This window comes from Callionymus lyra, chromosome 3 (genome assembly GCF_982586985.1).
Source record: "Callionymus lyra chromosome 3, fCalLyr1.hap1.1, whole genome shotgun sequence".
NCBI classification, from domain to species: Eukaryota; Metazoa; Chordata; class Actinopteri; order Syngnathiformes; family Callionymidae; genus Callionymus; species Callionymus lyra.
Window position 1 is genome coordinate 31104893 of NC_141820.1, and position 15965 is coordinate 31120857.

At 38.8% G+C, this 15965-nt stretch overlaps 1 long non-coding RNA gene across 1 annotated transcript in view; it reads right to left on the reverse strand.

Annotated features, from left to right (window-relative positions):
- Window positions 1–15965, reverse strand: part of LOC148084459 (uncharacterized) — a 267620-nt gene that overhangs the window by 21156 nt on the left and 230499 nt on the right. The gene's annotated exons all lie outside the window — the stretch shown is intronic.

Genomic DNA, 15965 nt, shown 5'->3' on the forward strand with positions numbered 1-15965 from the left:
AGCAATTAAGGAAACACGGATCGTTTATCCGCGCAGATCTCGAAGCTTTTATTACAGTTCTCAAAAAAGCGCGGGCCATTTGTCAAAGCAAGTAAGGAGTGAAACGATTATGATCGACCACAGGTGTGCTCGAGCATGCTTTCGTTCAAGACAAATGAAGGCAAAATTTGTCTGCAATAAGCACTTATGGGAGGCACTAACTATCAGCGTTCAACTTGATCTATGTCTGACCGTTACAGCGTTATTAGTGTTGAGGGTGGCAAGGCGGTCCTGACTTCTCCTGTCATTGACAGAATGAATAGCCTGTGAGCTGAATTTCAATTGGCTCATAAAAGCGAAGAGTTACCTCTCGTGGCAGCTTGAGGAGCCACGGAACGAAAGCTCTACTTCTGATTCCTAACTGATAACAACCTCTCCCTTATCAGGCCCTCTAGAAAACCCAACAAGCATTTCTGTCCGTGCAATGGGAACACAAGATCACTGGGGACTAGTGGTAAGTAAGTAAGTAAGTCATTTATATTTATAGAGGGGCTTTTCCAGACCAGGGTCACAAAGCGCTTAAACAATCAAAACAATACTCAATAAAATATATACTTAAAAGGTCAAGACTCTGAGGAGTCTCAGAAAATCGAGGAACGAATACAAATGTCTTGAGATGTTTCTTGAAGGAGTCAGTAGATCCATCAAACACAGAGGGAAAGGAAGATTGTTCTAAAGCTTAGGAGTAACAGCCTGGAAGGATTTCTCTCCTCTGGTCCTGAACCGTGTGCGAGGAAGATCAGTAGATTCTGATCCACAGACCTCAGAGCCCGAGCTGGGTGTAAGGCTGGATCAGATCACTGATGTAAGGAGGAGTCTGACCATGAATAGTTCTAAAAGTAAGAACCAGAATTTTAAAGTTGACCCTGAAAGAAACTGGCAGCCAGTGAAGAGTTTTAAGGATCGTAGAAATGTGAGTTCTTCTACTAGAGCATGTCAAAATTTGTCAAAAAGTTTTTGATCAATTGCTGGCAAGACAACTCTTGCAACAGTCCAGATGAGAAGACACAAACGCATGGTGTGCTGTTGAAGCTTCATGAAGCAGCGTCATATTTTTTAGACATCAGTCGCCGGCGCCATCAGTTTATAAATGGTGCAAGGCTTTGATGGATCGATTGATTATAGAGCCGAGAGTGACATTCTGGGGCTTTGAAAATGAAGACAGTGCTTCATGAAGCTTCATCGAACCATCACAAAGGGACCTTTTATGCTACACGGCAAAACCTAATATCTTTTTAATCCGGTTTTAAGTAACGACTGTAGATTTGATTTGATTTGAATCCACGTTCAAATAATGTGAGAAAAACATACTTTCTTGCATTAAGAAATTATTCGTGTTTTTAGAAATGTTGCAGAATAGTGTTGTATACTGTAGTGGTCAATTGTAACTATAGGAAAATAAATAAAACATTTATTTTTTATTGATTATCTGTTGTTTTTATGTTTGAAATGGGTTTGAATATGGAAAAAAAAGACCCGATTTTCTCATATAAAGAATGTGACTTTTGACATGTTAAGACGCTATCTACTATTTAAGTTTACTCAAAAATAAGTAAGTAGTGAAAATGATTAAAATATGCTGGACTATCTTGGGGCTCTTGCCAAGGTATGACAAGATGTATTTTATGCTGTTAACATTTGTTTTCTTTGCAGGTTGTGCCATTTTATTATTTATGTTTTTAGCTGTAGGTCGTTCCGTGAAAATAATGTTGTTATTAAACTGGTCTGTGGTGAAAAAAAGGTTGGGGACCACAGGTATACCCCATCAGCAGAATCTTTTAAAGTTAGAATGTGAATATTTTAACAAAAGTTGCTCCAAAAATTGGTCTGTTTCGACTATAATCACCTAACAATTAAAAAACAAGCTATATATTCTGTAAATGTTGGGCTTATTGAACACAATAACTACACATTTAAGTTTAAGACACTTTAATTAACAGTTTTTGTGTGGATGAAAGCAAAATTGTTATATTTTTGCAACACTGGGACTTGTAATTCAGGAATCATTTTTGTCTAAATATTTTTCAAATAAGATTCATATCTGTACTTGTCAGCTCATCATTGGGCCTAATAGGACCTTCTTTTTTTTACTTCAGAAGACATTAACACTTGCTTAGAGTTCCATCTTGGCGGTGTAATGAATAAATAACAACTCTAATGAGCTACAACGAGGCCCAGTTCAACTGGATTAATGAACAAATGAGTCTAAATGGAGTATGTGTCTCTTTAACTCCACGTGGGACTCTTGCCTTTTTGATGGGTTTATCGCAGACCTTCATGGCTGGATGACCTGGCAGGTCCGCAATATCATGGGCAGCCTCTCTGATCGCTCACCATCCGCAGAAGCAACTGTCGACAGAGAAGAGCTTCTCTGAATAATCTCTGGTAAAGATTAAAATCAGCCTTTGATTGTCGCCCTGGGTAATTGTGCATGCATTATTAAAAGGCAGCCTGCAGATTTAGATCAGAGCACTTTTCCAGGTGGTTCGCCAAGACATTTCAAGCCTGCTGAGATTTTCTCTCACCTTTTGCATCCTCTCACAGCATAATCTACCCATATGTAATTTATCAAATATTCAGCTCTAATGATTGTTGTCGTTTTGCGCCTCATAAATCATGGCTTCTTTCAAGCATATATTCAAGGGGTGAAGAAAGGAGAAAAAATCCTTCCTCTGAGCTACTGAATTTTCTTTGATCCTGCTCTGAATGTTTGCGTAGCAGTGGGTTTAAATAAATTAATACAGTAAAGAAAATAAACCATAAATAAATCAGGGACGACTGTGTGATCTCTGCTAATGCTAGACGAGTCTTCAAACATGGCTTGGAATTCTGGACACAGTAATATCGTTCTCTGAGACAACACGGCTACATTATTATCACATTCTTGTGAAGTTTGACACACAATAAATTGAAAAGAAAAATCTTCTCCAAAAGTTTTAGACAACCCATGGAATTGGACTCTCAGGCTGCAACTTTTCAATAAGAGTTTTGGACTTTTCTTTTTCTTTTGCTGGTGTGATGGATTCAAATAGCTTTTGTAGTGGGCTCTGAGATACAAACTTCGCTTGTTGCTATAAATCCTTGATTGTGTTCAGATGAAGAGTTTTTCAAAGCCACTATAAAAAAGAATTGTGGGTCTAGTTTTTTCTTGCATTTGACAGCTCCGTGGTTTCATAGTACATGTCCCCCTACCCTCCTCATGTCCTTCTTTATCGCAGTGAGGAAACTCATTCATTATCTTCCTCCTCGTCTTCCTCTTATACCCGGCTGTTTGGTCGAAACAGTCGCCAGACAACATTGACGTGTGTTGGGAATCACTCATTAAAAGTAATGAACAGAGATAAAAGGAGGTGAAAAGGAAAGTGTGGGTCGAATGGAACAGGCTCAATCCACTGTCAGGGTCACATGTGACAGATGAGTAGGAGCAGGAGTGAAAGGAAAAGTTTAAAAGACAGAAGTGAGATCTGAAATGTTGTATTGTTGAGAGATAGTTGGGCTGACTTCTCTAAGTCCGCACTGCCACCACCAAATATCCTGGCCATTAAATTTTCTGATTCTGAAGTGAAGACCTTTGGTCAAGACTGCCTCAGCTGAGACTAAGACACTGGAAAGACGGGAGACTGTCGAGACTAGGACCAGGACCAGGACCAGGACCAGGACCAGGACCAGGACCAGGACCAGGACCAGGACCAGGACCAGGACCAGGACCAGGACCAGGACCAGGACAAGGACAAGGACCAGGACCGGGGCAGAGACCGAGACCAAGACCAAGACCAAGACCGAGACCGAGACCGAGACCGAGACCGAGACCGAGACCGAGACCGAGACCGAGACCGAGACCGAGACCGAGACCGGGGCAGAGACCGAGACCAGGACCAGGACCAGGACCAGGACCAGGACCAGGACCAGGACCAGGACCAGGACCAGGACCAGGACCAGGACCAGGACCAGGACCAGGATCAGGACCAAGGAGAATGCCGAGAGCGAGAGCGAGAGCGAGAGCGAGAGCGAGACCAGGATCAGGACCAAGGAGAATGCAGAGATCGGGACCGGGACCGGGACCGAGACCGAGGCCTAGGCCGAGACCGAGACCGAGACCGAGACCGAGACCGAGACCGAGACCGAGACCAGGAACAGGAGAATGCTGAGAGCGAGAGTGAGATCGAGATCGAGACCAGGACCAGGACAAGGACCAGGACCGGGGCAGAGACCGAGACCGAGACCGAGACCGAGACCGAGACCGAGACCGAGACCGAGACCGAGACCGAGACCGAGACCGAGACCGAGACCGAGACCAGGACCAGGACCAGGACCAGGACCAGGACCAGGACCAGGATCAAGGAGAATGCCGAGAGCGAGATCGAGATCGAGACCAGGACCAGGACCAGGACCAGGACCAGGACCAGGACCAGGACCAGGACCAGGACCAGGACCAGGACCAGGACCAGGACCAGGACCAGGACCAGGACCAGGACCAGGACCAGGACCAGGACTCGCTTCTTGTTTGTTTTTTTCATAGATTTAGTTGACCAAAGCAACATTAATTTAAGTATTTCACATTTACACACATAATGTTCAGATTATTGTTATTAAGGATTTCTTTGGTAACTATTGTTACCTTTGATTTGTATGGAACTACTGTCTCACAGTGAGGGGGAGGTGCGATCATTCAAAGGCAGCAGAGACATTAATATTTTCATGACACATCCCTCAACCCTGTATCTTTGGGGAATCAGAATGCTTGGCATACACAAAACGCTCACACAGAGGTCAGCAGGTCGCTCTTGAGTGTCGAGTGAGATTTGTCTGGTTTGGCCTTTAAGGAGAGGACGCACAAACACACACACATCAGCGTGAGAACATTCTGGGATGGAAAAATACATTGTTACTCAAGCTATAGGCGAAGCACTGGGTTAGGATTTTTGGACTCGGAGAACAGCAGAATCTGGACAGAAGGCCTGATGAGGTGTGATGTGGCCTTGGGCATATGAATCTCTCAATTCTCAATGGACCAACAGCCCGCTTACTGAATTCTGTGCTGCTCACAGATTCCATGCAGTTTTAAACAAGTGTTTTTGTTGCACTGTTCAATAATCCAACCTTCTACCCTGAACAACTATCCTATAAAGTAAACATTGGCTGTAGAGAATATCAAAAGTTATTTATTGTTGCCAAACCAGGTGAATTATTGAATCGGGATCTTTGTAGTGATTACAATGACTGCTCCTAAGAGTTCATCTGGATCGTCTATTAAAGCAGCATTTAGTGAGATTGAAAATACTGTTTCTGGCTCCCTCTAGTGGCTGTTGTTGTGCCAGATTTCCCTTTTTATCTTCCTGGTTACATCAATTATATGTCTGGTACTTAGTCAAAAAAATATTTAAACAACCAGTGTATAGCAGTTTTGGGGTCATCAAAGAACATCAAAGATACTACTTTGTGATTACTTCATAACATAATTGTCTGAACTGGAAACCTTTATTAACAATATTAAACGGAATGGGAAATGTAAGATCAGTGATACGTGGAATGTGTGACAGTTTGTCGCGAGTTTAACTGACAGTTGTAGCATTACCCGAGACGAGTAATCGTGTATAAATTAGAAGTATGTATTGTATGTGCGCATGTGTGAGAGTGTCTTGAGTGAATGTTCATGGTGGGACTTAGAATGGAAGATGTTTATTATGTGAAAAGTAAAATACTTTCGGTCCATTTGGCTCGGGAATTCATTCGGTGCAGTCGAGTGTGTATGAAGCAGCCGAGTCAAGTACGTATTTTTTTGCGTTACAGAATATTAATAATCAAACTCAAGCATGCCTGGAATCTCCTCAGTGGTTCTAAGTGTTCAACAAATATTTTGGTCACTCTGAGAAAAAATAAAATGTAAAAAACAAATGAATTGAAATAATAATATTTTTCAAACACTTAAATAACAAATACATCTAAAACACAAAAACACAAACTAACATCTTGTATCTATCTTATCAAAGTAATGAACCACTTCTGAAAAGGTACATGTCATTGTCTTCCAAATATGAATAAGAAAAACAAACATACAGTTTTAAAACAGAGGAAACAAGACCGACAAACACATGAAAAAAACCTACAGGCAATTATGCCGAAGGACACACAGCTCACCTGGCCAAGTTGACATTTGTGGGTCGGACCACAAAACAAGTCTGGTCCAGCCTCAAGCGACTTTCGCTAACCTCTGTGTGACTGTTTAAAACTCAAGTCAGTACCTAGCTGGTATTGAAATGAACTCTTCTTTCTTTCCTTTCAGAAACCATGCTCAGGTTTTTTCTGTCAACATTTGTCTTGACTTAATTGAACAATGATTCACTTCCGAAATTGAATTTCAGCGACGATGACCCTATGCATGGAGACTTGGTCACCACGGAAACGTCGGATTATGTCGTAAAACACAATGTTTCCTACAATTTCTGAACTTTGACTATGAGAGACATAATTGAATGAACAGAGATAACATCACTCCTGCTGGCATTTATCAAGTTTAGATATATACAAACCAAGAAAATGGAATAAAGTGAGAGGCTTTCATAAAGCATTCCATCCTTTTTGGCCTTTTTAGGATTTGGTTGCAAATTTGGTTTGACTTTTACGTCATGAAGGTGGGTAACACAACAAGCTAATGTAATACAAACATTATGATAAAAGCATTTGGGCAGAAGGATGGATAATATCTTTACTGTGTTTTAAAATACGTTAAGTTTTAAGGTCATGAGACTCTGAGTAGACGTGCTTTACTTTAGTACAAGGCAAATGTGCGTGACATTTTAGATAGTGAATTAGAACATAACAGGATTGTTTTTATCAATCAAATGAAATGGAGCAGAATCAAAGTGTAAATTATTAAATAAATGATCTAATAATTAAACCAATACAACAAACATATTTTAGTTATTTTTATACTAAAGACATCAATATCATCGTTTATAGAAAGTCTTAATTATGATATAAACTCTTAAAATATTATTTTTATTGTTTAAAATCAATTCATAATTTGTTGTATTAAAGTAAATTAGCTTAAAAAAACGATCTGTTTAAGCAACCTTGCATAACAACAATGAACAAAACATTTTTGGTAAGTATTAACAATCATGACTCATGTATCAGAATTCTGTAGCTGTTTATTTATTGATGATTTCTATGGCATAACTTTGTCTGAACGACATCCTATTTAATCTTGTATAATAATAATAACCTAACCACTTTTCAATTCACAAGAGACAGAGAAACAGTTCAAGCTTACCTTATTTAAAATCTTACCTTATCTTAAATGGTACACTAGCTAGCTTAACTTGTCAATAACAGCTAGCTGCAGTCAATGTGAGGTCGATGGACCGCCTCATAAGACTTCATTTTGGAACCTGGGGGAGCTGTGCGTAGGTATGATTGGTGTAATTGGTTGTATGTCTTTTTGTGTCCGATGACACACTGGTGTCCTGTCTCCGGTGTTCACCGCCTCTCGCCCAATTAAACTAGGAAAGGCCCCCCCCCTCACAAACCCCCTAAGGATTAAGCGGTAAAGAAAATGAATGAATAAGAATTCATATCTCACATGTTTATCTTGAAGATTTTGAACTAAATAATGTGAATTTCAAAGTCTTTTTCTCGAATTGAGGGATATGAGGAGAAAAAACTGTTTAAAGATATTTTTTATCTCGAATATGAATGTTTTTCCCATATAAAATGGTCTAAGGCTTAATAAGTAGAATAGATTCATGTCTGAGGAAGAAATTATTTGGAGGTAATTTGTGTCTGTGTCTGTCTTGGGTTGATTTTTCTTTGAAAGAAGCAAGTTGGGTATTTTTATACTTTTTTTGGCAGAGAATGTTGAAAGGAAAAGTAAAGCTGAAATTCTGATGGATTCATCCTCATGTCTTTACTGTCAACTTTCATTTTTGCCACATTCTTTTTGCATCAAACAGGTATTTGATTGACACAAGACATAAACACACAACTTACTGTTACACACACAGAATAAAAATAAATAAATAGGCAGAATCTTAATTAAGTCCAACCCCTTTGCTGTAGGTTTATAAATCTTCCTGAGGGTTCTTATTTTTTGCTGGAAAGCTGGATCATTTACAAACACCACTGTGGCCGTCGAATGGATGTTCCGGAGCGGCTCACAGACAGGAGTATTTATAATGAGACACTATCACTTCCTTTGCTGCCGCGTCATCAAGGTTACACACCAAGATAACATATAACCAAGACGTTGTTCAGAGGCAGGAAACAGAAAAAGAAAAGCCGGTGCGGTAGCAAAAGTAAAAAAGGGGATAACAGTTTTCTGTTGCAACAAACATAAAACACAACAATTAATCCGTACAACATTTAATCCATAAGATTATTTAAAACAAGTGTAGAATTAGATTTAATATGGTCTTTCCCATACAAATGAATCAGAGTGGTCACAGTGAAATTAACTTGAAGGTCCAGCATGTCTCTCACATGAGCTCACGTCATGCATTACAGAGATAGCCTCAGAATTTGAACAGAGAAAGCTCTGGAATCATCAGGGGAGAGGAGATGTTGTGGAGAAAAAGCAAAAAGTGCGACTTGTGAGGAAGAGCAGCAACTCCGAGTGCAAACACCGGAGAAGGTCAGAGGGGTTTGGCGATCTGGAGCTTACGGGGCAAACACGAGCAGACAAACAAGTGGGATTCATTTCTTATCTTCATCTCCGCCGAGCTCTCAGAGTCGCAGCGGCGGAGCCATGACGGCAGGCGGACCAATGTCATAGAGGCACAGAGGTTGTATCAACCACAAGCCACAAACAACTTATTTCAGTTTCATATTTTATTAAACAACAACAAAACTGGAACTTTATATGGTGGGAGGAAAGATTGATTCGCTGAAACTGCAGCAAGACAAATAAGCAGTAATCCCTGAGGAGGAACAAGGTTGCAAAAGCACATGTTAAGGCGGAAGTCCAAAGAGCTGCAGTTCATCGAGTGTCCACTTGAGGCTGGCGAACACAACCAGCCAAGAAAAAAAAATTCTCTGGCATCGGAAGAAAATAACAAAGGGTGTAAAATAATCTTGGGCAGTAAATACATCGAATATAATTCCGACCCTTGCTTATTGACATCTGCCCTCTCGACAAAAATGTATCCACAATTGAGTAATTGAGGGCTGTACCTACTGTATGTCAAAGGATATTCTTTTTCAAGTCAGTATTTGATAATATATGGCAAATTACTGAATGATTATGACAGAATGCCTTGTAGAAGTGTGCCATCATATAAGAAATATTACAGTTCAACTAACCAATACATTGGGAGAACCATAGAAACTGTAATTCCAGCACACTAGATAGCACATTTTCGCGAGTATTTTTTATTAGATGAATTGGAAATCCAGGTTGGATAGAGGTGAACAGCGCAACACACAAGAGTTGTATTCCTTTCTTAAACTCCTTGATGAACCACTGGCACTAGTGTGAAAGAATATCAGGAGATGCCATCCTCCAGCTATTGCCTTTCTGAAAATACTTGACAACCCTTGACACTAGATGTGTGAAAATTATTTTTTGACTTATTATCTTCTTTCAATTGATAACCTGAATGACCGCAAATAATAAAACACAGAAAAACCAAGGATGACCAAGAAGAAAAGATAGGATACAAAAGACAGACTAAGAAGAATTTAAAAAAGGGATTGAATGAGATATAAAGTGAAAAGAAGCAACATGAGAAGCCTTGTCACTAAAACGTTGGATTGTTGATGGGTTCCAGTCGACGACTAAGAACAATAACACAATCATTCTGTTATGCCTCTGCTGTTACTCCTCATCCTCAAACTAAATATGTCATGAACTCAATTAGTTTTTGGAATCCGCTGTTCAACATCACTCAGAGCGGTAAGCTGAACTCTGGCGGCTGTAGATTCCCACAATCCTTTGTCCTCTCCGCGGCGATGATGACTTGAAAAACCGCGAGAAAGAGAAGAAGGACGACGAGGCCATTATAACCCGAGCAACCATGAGGGGCTGAACTTGTTTTTATTCCAAACCCATCAAGCAGAGCCCGCTGTGACAGTGGGCGACTCGACTCCAGCACACTCTCAGTTTTCCATCTTTAGGATGATATTTTTATGCGTCCGCTGTGTTCCAGTATCCTCGCTTTCATTTGCATCCATATGACAGTGATACGGTCGTAAAGATGACAAGTCGTGTAATGGAGTCTTTCTTAATGATAATAGACTTAGAAGGAGGATTCATGTGAATGTCACAATGTGTGATGCTGCCAGAGCTTTAGTGTGTGTATATGCATGTGTGTGTGTGTGTGTGTGTTGACTTAGGTAAAAGAACCAAATTCTGGCATTTTTCACACTCCAATAAACCAGATTTTTTAAGTAGGGCTGACATTTTCTTCACAAAACATTCACACATGCAGATTTTTTTCCCACTAACATCCTAGCCTTTCATGCATTATAACACATTATGCAGGGGAATAAAAATGATTAACGTAAATCTGATGGCACTGAACAGAGCCTTCAATTTCAAACGTATACACCCACGCTGCAGGAAGGAGAGATCTCGCCGGTCCGTTATTTCCACTTAAAATATAATGGTTTTAAATAGTATTGTAACTCCCTCCTCAGACTTCTGTACTTGTGTATTTGTACTGTTTATTGTGGTTTATATATTTTAAATGACTATGTTTATTACTATGCTTATTTTATTTACTGTCTTTTATTTGTATTTTAATATCGTCATTATTATATATAAGTTTAATTAGTGTATATTTTTTATTATAACATGTGTAGTGCATTCATTCGCAGAGGGGCTGGAGCCTATCCAGGTTTCTTCGGGCGAGAAGCAGGGGACACCCTGGACAGGATGGCAGTCTGTCGCAGGACACACAAAAACATAACACTCACATACACTCGTATCTAGGATCTGATCTTAACTTGCAGTTAAAGCTACAATTATTAAAGCAATGTAATTTAACTTGAGACAATGTTTAAGAAATGACATAGTGTCCAGTACTTATGGCTTTCAAGCTGAGTTTCTTTGTCAAAATCCACCGAGTCCCTTTGACTAAGTTTAATACCTCTGTGTGAACCTTATTTTCTCCAGGTGTGTCTTAAATTGTTGTTAATATACTTTCCTACCTCAAGAAGGAAGCCAACAAGATGGTGCTTTATAGAGTTTGGGTTTTACTCATATTTCTTTACATGCCTTTTTATGAGTAAACATTGTCCTTTCCTTCAAAATCAAACAGCTTTCAGAAAGTAATACAATCGCAAATAAACACCTGGTCCAGTTGTTTGGCGCCCACTGCTGCAGTATTTCAGAGAGAACGAGGAAAAGGGGACATTCGGTACAAGCAAGATTTAATCAAAAGAAAAACAGACAGAGCATAGATTGAAGAAGACCAGCAGAGACAGAAAAACTTATCAAATCAAACTACAAAATCAAACTGGAGACACAACGTTTCTGTGTCAGGGATGATTTCGCTTATAAGAACAAATAAGGTCTTTCACTTGGGGTGCTATTATGTGGCCATTTGAAGTCAAAGTTTTTAAGTTCAGCTGAAGAAGAAAACATTCTTGTCTTAACAAACCTCCTCTCTGTGACTGCAGAGTATCAATAAAGTTGCAAGTTTGCAAAAAAATACAAAAGGTCAAAGCGGAAAATACAAAAAATGCATTCATTTTATTTATTTTACGAAAATAAAGTTATAAATGAAGTGCATATAGTTTTAAAAACAAAACACATAAATGAACTTCATGGAAAAAACAGACAAATAAATTAAAAACTAAATATTCATCAAATAATGGAAGACATGTAGTAAAATAAATTTGAAAGCCCCTTCATTCAGACCTTTAATTCCCATTCAGATTAATTTTGAATTGTTTTATCGTATTTTATCGTCAGATATTTCCTCCATATCAGAGTAGATGGACCCAGTCATCACTCCCTTCTCCAAAGATTATTGCCAGAGCGAAACGTGTGCTCTGTTTTGTTCCTGCGGTGATGACTCTCAACACATCCCCACCATCCACATCTCAGTGCACTCATTCAATAAAAAGCCTCTGTTGCCATATGTTATTAACCAACCCTATCCCCCGCGGTAAGAATCCTGCGGAACAATCTCAAATGGATTTTGGGAAACACTGGGACGGAACATAACTGCTGTTGGATATTGATCACAGAAGCTTTCAGGCTTTCAGTTTGACACAAAGTTCTCTTCCTGTATATTCCACCTTCAGAGGTATAATTCATTATAAAAAGTGACAAAAGAGTTATTATTGCATGAGAACAGAGAAATACAATCATACATAATTCAATGTTGTGTCATTTAAGAGGTGTTTTAAATCAGGAAATGCACAATATCGTACTGAACTTCAGTGACAGTTTAATAAAGCAGTGTCTTCATGTTCAGAGCCCACTAGGTGGCACTCTCTGCTCTCTAATCATTGAGCATCAATTTGAATTATCATGCAACCTGAGAGTGCCCCCTACAGGCCCTTTCATTGAGGACAGTGCTTCATGAAGCTTCATCAGCCCTTAAATACTTAACTCACATGTTCGTACACCCGTAACAGATCACTAGATCCACTGGAGTTTTCCAAAGAAATTCCAAAGATCACACAAATGAATGTAAATTTGAATAAAGATGGGAAGGAAGATACATGCCTGTGTTATGTGAAGTGTGAGATGAGGTGTCGTCTGTGAAGAAGAACCATTTGTTTCAGACACCAACCACAGATGATTAATGCTCTTCCACACTGTTTTGACTTCAGACGGTTCATTATTCAATAAATGGAATTTTCGTTCAGTGGTTTACAATTATTGCCTCCTGCTATGATTGAGTTCAACACTTCTGGCTACGGAATGGTGCGCAATGTCAAACGGTTTCACTCAAGTTTTCGGCTAGGCCTTACCTGTACACCTGACAAACTGTTTTTTGTCAACCTTTAAAACCTGCACCCCGTTTGGGGGATTTGAAATCACATCTTCGCACACCAAAACTTCAAACTTCTGATTTGTAATTTCTGACTCAAGGGTGTTCCAGTTAACAAAGCCGGAACTACTCAGACTACAAGATAGCAAAACCAACAACAAGCGAAACATCCATAAAAAAAAGTCCATGTCATTTAGTTTGATACTTAATACTTAGTACAATACTTAATTGTACCTTTAACATGCTTTTATGGCCTTCAAAGAAAGCTTGTGTAATTTTTTCGTCCGATTCCAACAGATTCCGAAAAATTATGCAAAACGCTACTAATGGCTAAAAGAATGCAAAAAAATGGAAGATTTGCGACTTTTAAAAAGCTGTATCTTGCTCAATATTTGAGACTATTCACGTCTATTGTGGATGAATAAGGCAGAAAATTAATAACCAGGCCTTGTCGGGACACACATCAGTTCATGACGGGCATTTTGAGATCAAGACAATCTCTGTAAGACCCATGAGAGAACCAAGTTGTCTCAAATGACCTTGATACATGGAGATATGCAGACCTTTTGCAACGAAACATAACTGCAAATTAACTACACGCATAATTAACAGTTGAAAAAGCAGCTCAACAAAATGAAGTCCATAATTCCTGATTTAATTTCCATCCATATAAAATGGAAAAACAAAAAGAGACATAAAAAAATCTTTCCCTCAGTAACCATTTGGCTGAAATACGCTTGCTAGTAATATTTCAACCTCTATATCGCCCTCCACTAACAGTGTTGCAGACATTTACCAGGCTAGCATTAGCCATTGTAAGCATGGTTTTCTCTATTTATACAGTGGTAAAATAACTCTAGAAATCAAATATACACAATATAACTGCTCGCAGCCATTCTGGATTTTTAAATGATACAATAAAAATAGCAAAAAGATTGACACAAATGGATAACAATGTCACTCTTTGCTCTATCATCAATTGCTTTAAACAGCTGTTCTTTTGAAACCTCACATCATTTTTAGCTGAGGGCGCCCCCTAGTGAGCTCTAATAAAATGATGCACAGCTTCATGAAGCTTCATCAGTCCACTACTTGTCCGAGTAAACAACATGAAAAAATATAAATATATATAATTTCCCACCCCACTGAATTCATCTCCTCTGATGACTGATGACTTTTGGCATTTTAGTTGTTTTTTTTAGAATGTAGGTTGACATAGCATAGTTATGATGAAAAATGAAGGATGAAAAAAAAAGAATATTATGATATCTCAGAGAAGAACAATTTTCTCTGACTTGTATAGTGTAAAATGTAGTGAGAGGGAACATGCTGCTCCTCTGTGGATCGTCTCGTAGGACTGTGCAAAAGGGCAAACAAAAAAACCCTGACAGATTCAGGACAGTCCCACTTCTACCCTTGTTAACTTGTTTTCATCGCACCTTTATTTGTCCCTCCACAAAGAATACCATAAATAAAAAGCTGTTCCAGTGTCACTGTGTCAGGGCCGGAGAATCGAGGGGGAACATCATTTAAATCCCATAATAGTCACAGAACTTTCTCCTTTGGTTTGTTGGATATTGACTTATTCTTTGGCCTTCTTTTATAAACCATTTCATAGGAGATACAAAACAAAAAGACCACAGTTCTATACAAAGATGTTTAGCATTGACCACTTGCTCTCCTGGTTTTTATGATAAGACCCACTGTTGTGAAGGCGAGTCTGTGATGACAAGAGACGGTACATTTTACAGCAGATCATCAAAAGTGAAAAGAAAAAAATAAACACTTTCTCGCCCAAGTTATCACACACTTGGAAGAAAATGGACTACAATCCAAACATAACCGTTGCTTCAAAGTAATAACCACTGACAAATTGAATTGCACACTTTTCATGCCACCGGTGTCATCAAGTGTTTTGTGAGGCAGCCAAAGAAGCCGGGAAATCGTTTACCGAGGCGGCACATGGTGTACGTGCAGTCAGCAAAAAAAGGTGACGGGTCATGAATTCTGTTTTCCTGAGGGAAAAAGAAGATGAAAAACACTTCTCGGGGAATGAATGATAGAAGAGCTACACTTCCTTCAACGCCGGATGCTGTCAACACACACTTGTGTGTGAGTCGGTGTGTGTATGTTTAAAGTTTGACTGCTACAAGTGTGTTAATTTTCAGAAAGTTAAAAAGAGTTCATCTTATAACTTTATTTTCAGTCACTGTATTCCATGACACTCCGTGATGGATGTTCTTCTCTTTTATTTCTTTTAAAGAAACACACAAAAAACACATTTGTTCCTTCATTTCACAAAAAGCAGAAGTTAAATGGCACAAACAAAACCATCAAACTCATCATCCGGTTTCTTAATAGTCCAGATGTTTGAACATGTCTGGTGTTAAAAACAAAAAATAAATAATCAACATTTCAATTCCACGAGCGTGTTAATGGTGTTATTTCGCCTGGGCATGCTGTGCATACATACGTTTGCCAAAAGAAAAAGGATATTGACGTTACAAAACTGAAGCAATACTACCATCTTGTGGTGATGGTGAGTTTTCTGTTGCTCAAAGAGGCTGGAAGATTTGGAATCATCAACTTCATTTAGTTAAATATCTTCATCCAGCAATACTACTGAAAAAGTACATGTTTAATCGAGATTTCCAAAAGTATATAGCTTTATTAGATAATTAGCTCTTAATATTTTTTAATTTTATAATATTTATAATTATATATAATATAATATCTGACACCTTTGAGCTTGAGCTATAAAATTGCACTTTTACTGCTTTCTTCTTTGTTATTCTTTGTTTTTGCTTTTTTCTTTTGTTATTGCTGTTTATCTTTTGAAGTGTTGTATATTTCTTGGGAAGGTGCTTCTTATAAGCCCATGTAGGGTATATTAACGTCACCCGCACTATTAATATTTTTGTAATTTTCTTTTCTTATACTGAAAATAAATAAATAAAAATGGTAAAGGATGCTAAAATGTTCACC